Genomic DNA, 10,941 nt, shown 5'->3' with positions numbered 1-10,941 from the left:
GCCCTTAAAAATTTTGTTATTTGAAAGGTTTTAAGTGCAGTTATTTTTCTGTTGGGCAGTAGGAGTGAAAAATATGCGAAATACATTTTTTAAGTTTTCACATATTTTGTTTTGAAGTTTTTCAGGGAGGATGATGAGGATTGGGAAGGGGACAGTATCAGAAAGAGGATGAAAGGTTCATAAGCTCACGAGACTGAGTATTCAGTCATCTGTATGTAGGGCTGTTGTTCACTCAGGGATCTCCTGACCTATCATCTTAGGTCTTCTTCTGGTACTCGTGGTTTCCGATGGATGCAATGAGAGGTGTAGAGTAGACTCTTTCAGTGTAGCATAGTGAAATAGACTTCATAAGTAAAGCACTTATTGTAGATCATACAGAGAGAGCACTAAATTCATCACCAGCTTTTCTATTCCTCCCTCAACACCAACATTATTAAAAAGGAACTTCATTACATTCTGTAATTTTATTTTATTTTATTTTTTCTTTCTTTCTTTTCTTTTTTTTTTTTTTTTTTTTTTTTTTTTTTTTGAGGTAGGGTTTCACTCTATCCCAGGCTGACAGGGAATTCATTCTGTATTCTCAGGGTGGCCTTGAACTCACAGTGATCCTCCTATCTCTGTCACCCATGTGCTGGGATTAAAGGTGTGCCCACCACGCCTGGCTACATTCTATAATTTTAGAATTGTGTCTTTTGGCAAAATGAGACTCTACTTGGATGTGTTGAGATAGTTAATGCAAGGGTAGAACCCAGTGGAAAAATGTTTCAGAAAATCAAAAGATGGTTTTCTCGACACATACATTCTTCTGCATTGTACCTTTTAAATAGCTTCTTTGTTAGTATTTTGCTTTTTTCATTTCATTTCCTGACAGCTGGGGCCATAATGCTACTTGATACAAATTACAATAAACTTAACTATTTTGACCAAATTGATTATTAAATAAATTTTTTTTTGTTCCAGTGCTGGGGATGGAACCCAGGGCCTCATGCATGATAGACAAATGCTCTAATGCTGAGCTGAGCTACTTTCACAGCCCTGAGGTATCTTCTTTCTTTGTGATGCTGAAGATAGAACCCAGTTTTTTAAAATGTTATTTATTCATTCATCTATTTGTTTGTTTATTTACGAAAGAGGAAGAGAGAGAGAGGAAGAGAGAGAGACAGAGAGGGAGGACAGGCACACCAGGGCCTCTATTCACTGAAAATGAGCTCCAGATATATGCATCACCTTGTGCATCTGGGTTATGTGGGTACTGGGGAATCAAACCTGGGTCCTTAGGCTTCACAGGTAAGTGCCTTAACCACTAAGCAATCTTCCCAGCCTAGAACTCAGGTTTTTGTGCATGCTAGGCAAGCATTCTACCACTCAGATATGCTCCTGCTCCAAAGTGGTGATTGATTTGTTGGTGCCACGTCATGAAGAACTTGGAATCTAGTGAACAAACTTTTAAAAGAAGGATGATGAACTGGGCCATGCAGGCCACATGGAGAACTGAACTTGTGGCCATGTAATTAGTTGTTCTAATTGGCCCAGCTAGCCAGCCAACTTCATTTCAAAGATGTTCTCTATTAGAGATAAAAGATGAACTTAAATTTTCACTTTAACCAAACTCTTCTTGCTTTATAGGAGAGAAACCTTGGTTTAAGAGAGCAAAGTTACTCTTCCATAGGTCAACATCTCTAGAAGAGCTAAAATGGAAATCAGATCACTCAACTCCTGGTCACTATGTCATCACTGCCTAGAAATGTCAAGGAATAGTGAATATGTTTCTTGCATATTAGACTGACCTTCCTTCAAGTCAAATATTTCAAGCCTTCTTTGGACACTGGTGGGTTCCAGTTCTATAACTGAATGGCTTGGAAAATGTGTGGCCTCCTGTAGAAGAGATACACTGCATAAGGCTATTTAAAATGTCCTTGAGCTGGGCGTGGTGATGCACGCCTTTAATCCCAGCACTTTGGAGGCAGAGGTAGGTGTATCACTGAGAGTTCAAGGCCACCCTGAGACTCCATAGTGAATTCCAGGTCAGCCTGGACCAGAGTGAGACCCCACCTCGAAAAATCGAAAAACCAAAAAAAAAAAAAAAAAAAAAAAACAATGTCCTTGAGGTTGAGGACACTGACACTCTACTGCTCCAAACTTTCATTGTGGTGTATGTTGGACATCGTGAATCTCCATGCCCATATTTAGTGATGTTTTTCCTATAGGTTTAGCTGCCCTTGTGCTTCAGCTATTAGAGACACAATTTACACAGTGTTCCACCACAGCTGCTTCTGTTTGGAGAATTGGCTTTCAAAATATCAGGGTCCTTAAGGGCTCTTATGTACCAAGGTATGTTGTCAAGTGGAGACCTGTTGACTTGGGATGACTGATTGATGGGGAATCCTGAGGCAAATGAGGCATATCATGCAAATGCAGCAGAATCTCCTGGAAGCTTATGAAATATAAAAGAGACTCCACTGCTTGAATTTCTGATTCATTAGAAGTAAATGGGGTAAGAAATATACAACATTGTCAACTTCCTTAGCGATACTCATACTAGGGCTAAAGGGTCACAGTGGAGAGACACTGGCATACAGCATGATATGTTGACACACAGAGGTGACATCCAGTAATTTGAATGGAATATTTAAAAATTCTGGTAGCATTGCTTGCAATAGGCTTTCAGAGTAAGGGCTTCAGCTTTTCCCCTTGGGTCAACTTGGGTCTTTAAAGATCTGGCCAGTATTCAGGAAGGCATTTGATATTCTGGTTTTAATGTAAACACTTCCCACCTGTCCTAAGTATGTGTATCCCTTTCCAAGAGCTTCAACATTTCTGACATTGGCAGAAGCCTAATCTTTTCGCTCCTCCCTCTCACTCTCCCTCTTTCCTGGCCTGCAACTGTTCTTTTCACAGCTGTGGTTGTTTCATTCTGTCTGCTTCTCTCTTCTCATACACAGCCTTTCAAACCAACCCCCCCACCCCCGACTGCCATTAAGATCAAAATACTCTGTTTTTATTTATTTACACCACAGCTGTCAGTGTTGTGTCTGGGTCACTGTAGTGCAGCTTGCAAGGAAATGCGATCCATGAAGAGACCTTAAAACTGCAGATACTTGTAGTAACCAATGTACACACAGTCAATAACACACACCTTTCTTTGCTCCCAACTGCTCTGGAGATAAATGGATTATGGCCAGGGTGATCCCATGAGGCATGAAGCCTAATGGTCCTTGGAATTTACACCATGCCATTTAAAGTTATTGAACAATTCTGAGTATTTAAAATGTTAGCCCCAGAAAAGGGTCAATTGTTCAGTGGAAAGAGCTCTATATTAGGAGTTAAGAAACAGAAGTTCAAATTCCAGCTCTGGCACTAATAAATTGAGTAACCTTGAACAACATTCTATTGTCTATCTCTTTGTCTTTCTCTCACTCCTCTCCCATACATTCTTAGTCAGATACATTGGACTTGATGATTGCCCGGGTCTAGGCTTTAATGTGCCTTTTAGTTACAGAAGTTTAAAAATTTTAGTTATTTACTAGAGTACACGTGCAAGAGAGAGAGAAAGTGGTGGGGGTGGGGGGAGACAGAATGGGCATACCAGGATATCAGGGCCTCTAGCCACTGTAAATGAACTGCAAATGCATGAGCCACCATGTGCATCTGGTTTATGTGGGTTTTGGGGAATGGAACCTGGGTTCTTAGACTTCACAGGCAAGTGCCTTAACCACTCTAGCCCTAAAGTTAAAGAACTGTTGAAGATTGAATCTGGGTGTCCTAAATATTATACGTAGTGATCTCCAGTCAGGTTATATGGAGAGACTAACCTTAATTCTGAAAAGTATAGGAAGAGAGTAGGAAAAGTAAGCCACTCAGTTAGAGAGGTAAGTAGCATGTATATGGAAGAGTTGAGAGAAGCAGCCTGATGAGCAGTAATCCCAGCAGTGATGGAAGAGACACTAAACTCCACACATGAAAGGAGGGGAATCAGGTGCAAAAGCCCTGATGTGGAAAAGTATGAAAGTGATTAGCCCGTTAATGTCTCTGCAAACGCTTCTTTCATGTCTGTGTTCTGAATGACACCAAATTGAAGGAAACAGCACAAAATGATGTCAACAGCAGTGAGGAAAGTGACTTACTTTTTGAAATTAATACACTTAATATTTTAATTAAATCACACCAGATTTTTACATTACTATTCTTGCTGTACACACACACACACACACACACAAACACACACAATTTGTTACTTTGCTGGATAACCATGAGTACTAAAGTGGTTTTATTAATCTTTTAGTTTCTCTTTTCTAGTTTTTAACTACTTTTGATGCTAAAAATATATATGTTCATTTTTTTCTATAGAATTACAGCATACCACATGGATATTATAGAAGGTATAGTTATTTGTAAAGTAAATCAGTATGTCTAGTCAACATTTCTTCATTAATTTAATCCAATAAAAGATATGATCTAAATTTTCCATGATGAAAAAGCTCTTGCAAGGAACAAGTATGCAATATTCCTTCAGAAAATACTATTGGGGGAGAATTAACAGGCTGGATGAATTGCTCTAACTCTCAAAGAAACTAGGATATGGCTTAATTAAATCATTTCATTCTCTAGAAGCCCAATAACTATTTTAACACACCTGGCTACGCAAAGTCAGAGTGCACTAAGACAGTCCAATGCTGCTTTCCTTTCTGAGAGATTACTTTTATTTAACTAGCCCAAGGCCAGTGTAACCTTCAGGCACTTCAATTCCCCAATTCAACCATTCCACCAAAAATTTAATTCAATCATAAGTTCATTTAAATGTAATTTGTCAGGCTGGAGAGATGGCTTAGTGTGTGAAGCCTAAGGATCCCGGTTCGAGGCTCGATTCCCCAGCACCCAATTTAGCCAGATGCACAAGGGGGCACATGCATCTTGAGTTCGTTTGCAGTGGCTGGAGGCCCTGGTGCGCCCATTCTCTCTCTTCTCTCCCTATCTGCCTCTTTCTCTCTGTGTCACTATCAAATAAATAAATAAAAATAAACAAAAAAATTTAAATGTAATTTGTCAAATACTATATTAAATCCTATTGACATAACATGGTGACAATAATACTTGAAAATTTTTGTAAGACATTTTCAGAGTACAAAACAACTAATCAACAATATTATTTCATGGTTCATAAAGATTTAGTTTGAGTCCAAGAGAAATACTACTAATAATGCTCTCAGAAACCTAAAGAAAAATCTTTATTTTGTCCAGGTTCTCAATTTTTTTTTAATTAGGAAAAATTAGGAATCCTATTTAGAGATTTTAACTTTTTCTGACTTTGTATTACATAATTCTAACTCGACTAGCATGTAAATATTCAAGACAACAACAATAAAATTAATTTCATTAAAGAAAAGGGTAATTCTCTATCACATGAATTTTGAAGTATTTTCATTGATTATGTACTTTGTATTGAAATTTTGTGCTGCTTTTATCTTTAAATGTTTGTATATTTTCATCAATATATAGCATTTCTGCATTTTGTTTACAGAATGGTAAATGTCAAATGTCACTTGATTCATATGAAGCTATCACACTTAAATCTGCACATAGACATTTAAGGACCTTTATGCTTTTGATTATGAAATTGACACAATTTTTGCTTTGGGAGATTTTGGATTACCATGCAGTGAGAGGAATTTGGTGCCCTAAACTACCTTTGGAGAGCAGACTAAAAATTCTTACGTGGCTTCAAGTTGGAATGCATTGCTTAGTGAATTCCTTCCATCTCCAGTTCTCATGATTCTGCAATAACAACTTCCTGAACACAAAAATAGCAGGGCCGTGGATGGTGGCTGCCTTCCACCTAGGGAGGAAAGTGCTCTGTGAGGTGAGTATCCCACAGAGCTAGGTATTTCCAGTTCTCAACCAGGTTCCCCACTTCTGCATTGAAGAGGAAGGCCCTTGAGCTTTCTTTTAGATTGCTTTATTTCTGAAGGGCTGATATGATCATCAATGCTGAAGTATTGCAGACACATTCTTGGAAGTGAAAGGTGCTCTAAAAATATGAATACCACTGACCTGGCATCAATAGGCTCTTACTCCATCTTTCTCTTCATCCTACCCCACCCCTCTGTCTATCTTCAGTAAAATTAGCATCCAAATACAAAATAGATGGGTCATGTCTCATTCCACGGGATCTTGAAATGTCTGTACTTAGAAGAGGATAAAGCCAGCACTGTGTTTTAAGTGACCTAAACTAGGGCACCAAGAGCAGCTGTTCTTGTTTTCAGCTACATCCCTCAGCCTCCAGTGACAATGGCAAGGCAAGGGTTACCTTGCCAAATTCTCATTTACAAGCATTTGTAAATCAGCTGTACATTTTGATATGGGTAAACATGTGTTAAGTTTCAAAATAAAACAGGAGACAAAAATCAAAACAATAATAACAATTATTCTAACTTGATTCCTTCTTTAAAGTGAATGGTTTATTTAAAATATAAAATTACATATAATAAAAATATAAAATTATATAATAAAATATAATGTTACATAATCTGTTTCATTCTAGATGACATACAGTACATTTTTCTAGACATTGTTTAACTAAGCTGGTTTTGAATTTATCACTTGCTCACCATTTAGAATGGGTATTCAGAACTCATGTAGGTTTTGGTGGCTACATTCAGCAAACAGGATAGATCTATATAGCAGCTTATCCTGCACTATGAGGCTCAAAGTAATAATAGATAACTTAGCAGTTAGGAAAAAAAACTCTCATCTTTTCCTTACTGTTATATCTACCATTTACTGAGAATCTGCCTTTTATCAGTTCTAATTGTGTTAGAACTGTGTTAGAATCTTTACTACAACTTTCTGAGGTAACACATTAATAGTGTAAATGTAAGTGTAAGAAGCAAGGCTTAGAGAAGCTGTAGAGATTAAATTTACATAATTAAATAGTGGTAGATCACAGCCAAATTCAATTCCACTGTAAATCCGCCTGTGGTACAAAACACTGCATTTCATTGTGATATTTAGAAGTATGGTCTTGCTCTGTCCCTGTCTGACCTGGAACTCACACTAGTAACCCAGGCTAGCTAATCTCATAGCAATTTCTTGAGTGCTATGCACCACCACAACCAGCTAAAAATTGAAATTTAAATTGATACCTTTATTCCTCCATGCCAATACTTCCTTCAATGTTATCATATTATTTAAACTAGATAAATTGAACTTGTTTGTAAACTATTATTTTTTAATTTAGTAATTTAAATAGACAACAGAGATGGTTTTTAAAAGGCTATTATTAATTTTGAATTTGGAACTTTAAATATATGTCCCCTAGAAAGAGTCAGAAGCTAAACGATTTGTCTCTAATCCCATGTCCTCTTCCTCCTGGCACACAGCTACATGCACTTTCTCTCCACCTCTTCTGTACTTAAGCGTCACTGCAGCATGTGAGTAGAAGTACTTTATCTCTAGGTGTGGTGTGTCAAAAATAAACACCTCCCACGTAGGATACTACATGTTCCTTTCAGAGAACAGGGGCCATTGCTGTGATGAATCTGAACATGTGGGCTTGAGACTTTAGGAGCTTGTGTGTGGGAGGAATGAGGAAGGAATTAGTATACTGCACTGCAGAAGCCTTAAAGTTTTGTTAGGAGAGCCTAATGGACTATTCCGGCAACAGTTTGAAAATGCTAAATACAGAAAGATTTGTGGACTGTGCAGGCTCAAGTTATGACCATCAAAAAGAGAAAGAATTGCTGGGTGTGGTGGAGTACGCCTTTAATCCCAGCACCAACACCCAGGAAGCAGAGGTAGGAGGATCACCATGAGTTCGAAGCCACCCTGAGACTACACAGTTAATTCCAGGTCAGCCTGGGCTAGAGTGAAACCCTGCCTCGAAAAACCAAAAAAAGAAAGAAAGAAAGAAAGAAAGAAAGAAAAACAGAGAAAGAATAAATCTTATTGGAACTGGACCACTGGCATAAAGGCTAGCTGCATTTCTCTGCTCATGTCCACAGAGTTTGATCAAGGTTGAATTTAAAAGTAATGGGTTAGGGGCTGAAAAGATGGCTTAGTAGTTAAAGCACTTGCCTGCAAAGCCAAAGTACCCAGGTTCGACTCCACAGGACCTATGTAAGCCAGATTCACAAGGTGGTGTATGTGTCTGGATATCATTTGCAGTGGCTAAATGCCCTGGCTCTCTCATTCTCTCTCTCGTTCTCTCTCTCTTTCTCTCTCTCTTCTCTCTCGCTATGTCTCAAATAAATAAAATTAAATATTTAAAGTAATGGGCTTGGTGGAAGGCATAGGATAGTAAGATATGAGAGATATAAAAATGCCAGGCCTGGGGTTGTGCTGGGAAGGTGGAGATAGACAATCTTTGAGGCTTGCTGGCCATCTATTCTAGCCTGAGTAGTGAGATACAGGCTATTGAAAGTCTGTCTCAGTAAAAGCCATTCCTGAGGAATGATACCGAGGGTTGTCCTCTGACCTCCATATGTATGCATGCATGTTCACATGCATACAATACACACATTGCACACACATACACACACAAAGAAAAAATTAATTTGGAAGATTATATCTTTTTATTTTTATTTACTTATAAGAAAGAGAGAGAACCTCTTGGCACTGAAATAAACTCTAGCTAATGCACCACCCTGTTCATCTGGATTTATGTGGGTACTGAGGAATCAAACACAGGCTATCAGGCAATACAAGCAAGTGCCTCTAACCATTGAACAATCTCACCAGCCAAAGATTATATCTTTTTAATACTGTTTAGAAAAAAAGCGTTGCTTCATATGTGCAGTGTTTGAATGTTTTCCAAAAACATTTTACAATGTCCTCATAAGTCATTTGCATTTTTCCAGTTAAGCCTTTTAATGATACATACCATAAGAATACATTAATCCTCATAGCAAGAGAATTTATAATTTATAATTATACTTCTGATAAAAGCAGACAATGAATATAAAGAATTAGGATTAACTATTTTATTTTAAAGAAACTTTTCCCATGAATATACCATCAACATACACAATAACGTTATATGTATTCACAATTAGAACAAGACACTATAGAAGTGGCTATGAAAAATAAGAGTGAAATTCTAGAATAACTTAAGATTCTGTGCCCTGAAGAAATCTGTTTTACAGGAAAGTCATCTGGACCTGAGCCTTTGTCCATTTCTCTCATTGAAAACAAGAAGAAAGTACAAGATATCGGCTTTAAAAATTCTCCAGATGTCAGAAATGATCTTGTCAATCAAATATCTTTCTCTCATTCTTCTCTCTCTCTCTCTCTCTCTCTCTCTCTCTCTCTCTCTCTCTCTCTCTCTCTCTTTTGTGAGGCAGGGTCTCCCAGTGTAGATAAAGCTGGTCTTGAGCTCCTGGACTCAAGTGGTCCTACCTCAACCTCCAGAACAGCTTTGACTAGACACCTGCATCCATGCCAGGCTCTCTTGTTTTCTACACAGGAAGAAAGGACATATAAAATTTATTACATGCCCAAGGCATGGAGTATAAGGCTGCAAAATACTTCAATGTTATTTTCTATTAGTAAGCAACTACTGATTTAGATCACTGATCAATGATGAATGAAGGTGGAGCTGTACTTCCATTTAATCAGTTCTCAAATGTGCCATATGGAGAAGAAAGTTCTCATAGCTCAACAAGCAGAACATCCATCCCTTCAGGGAATCGGTGCACTTCTGACAGATCCAGGAACTCTGCTGGCATAGAAATCACAGTTCCTCAATGTGGCCAAGACTGCCGAGTTAAGTGTTTCACGTCCTTGTACTAGAAGGCATTCCCATGGATATCCGTCATCTTGCCTCCCACAGCATGCAAGATAACTTCAGGGGCACACTTATCCTGTTTCTTACATCCAGGACTTGCAAATACATACGCAGAGGCCTTGCCTTCAATTAGATGAATTATCTTATTTCCCGCTCCTCCCACTCACAGCACATCATCCAAGTTCATGGCTGATATAGAGTAGGTGGCCAGCTTGTTGCTATTGGATGTTTTGGTTGTGATAAGGCGCCTCCCAGCAGAGTCTTAGTTGAAAGCCAAAGGCACCTAAACCCAGCACTCCCCAGATTGTCCTCCCCATCATGGCAGCTCGCCCCGCATGATAGTTGTAATATGGCTGGCTGATAATGCTTGCTATGGCTTTTCCTTCATAAGAAATTCCAATAAGAACTGCTACACTGTTGAGAAGACCTTCAGTGTACTCCTTGGTGCCATCCAAAGGATCAACCCAAACCACAAGATCTTCCTCCTTGATGGTCCTGTACTGTACTGGGACGGGCATGGCTGCTTCAGAACCTTCTCCCATTGACTCTCTTCAATCAGCTCTGGATCCACTTCCCTCTTCCTCTGTATTTGTTAGCTTGGGGAACTTCCGGGACAGGGAAGAGCACATGATCACCTGCACCAGATGGTGTGCTTTGGTCTGTGGCAGAGATCTTCTGCACAAAACCCAGGTCTCCTTCAGTAATGATATGACTGACTATTGCCCCTGCCTTTTGAGCAATGGAGTATGCTGAGGCCACTAACAACACTGAGTGACTGGAAGTCATGGTTAGCCTGTGACTAGATCTGTAAGAACATTTCAGGGGCCACCAAAATGCCATTGGCAAGCCACAGGTCCCTTGCCCCACCCACTCTCATGATATTTAAAAAAAATTATTTTGTTTATTTTTATTTATTTATTATTATTTTATTATTTATTTATTAATTATTATTTATTTGAGAGTGAGAGTGAGAGAGAGAGCGAGAGAGAGAGAGAGAGAGAGAGAGAGAATGGGCGCTTCAGGGTTTCCAGCCACTGCAAATGAACTCCAGAAGCATGCGCCCCCTTGTGCATCTGGCTAATGTGGGTCCTGGGGAACCGAGCCTCGAACCGGGGTCCTTAAGCTTCACAGGCAAGTGCTTAACCGCTAAGCCATCTCTCAAG

At 38.9% G+C, this 10,941-nt stretch overlaps 1 pseudogene; it reads right to left on the bottom strand.

The window, feature by feature from the left end:
• Positions 1-9,672: 9,672 nt before the first annotated feature.
• LOC101605872 lies at positions 9,673-10,564 on the bottom strand (annotated as a pseudogene).
• Positions 10,565-10,941: the final 377 nt, after the last annotated feature.

The sequence above is a fragment of the Jaculus jaculus genome, chromosome 5 (genome assembly GCF_020740685.1).
Source record: "Jaculus jaculus isolate mJacJac1 chromosome 5, mJacJac1.mat.Y.cur, whole genome shotgun sequence".
NCBI classification, from domain to species: domain Eukaryota; kingdom Metazoa; phylum Chordata; class Mammalia; order Rodentia; family Dipodidae; genus Jaculus; species Jaculus jaculus.
This window is presented reverse-complemented; position numbering and strand designations above follow the sequence as displayed.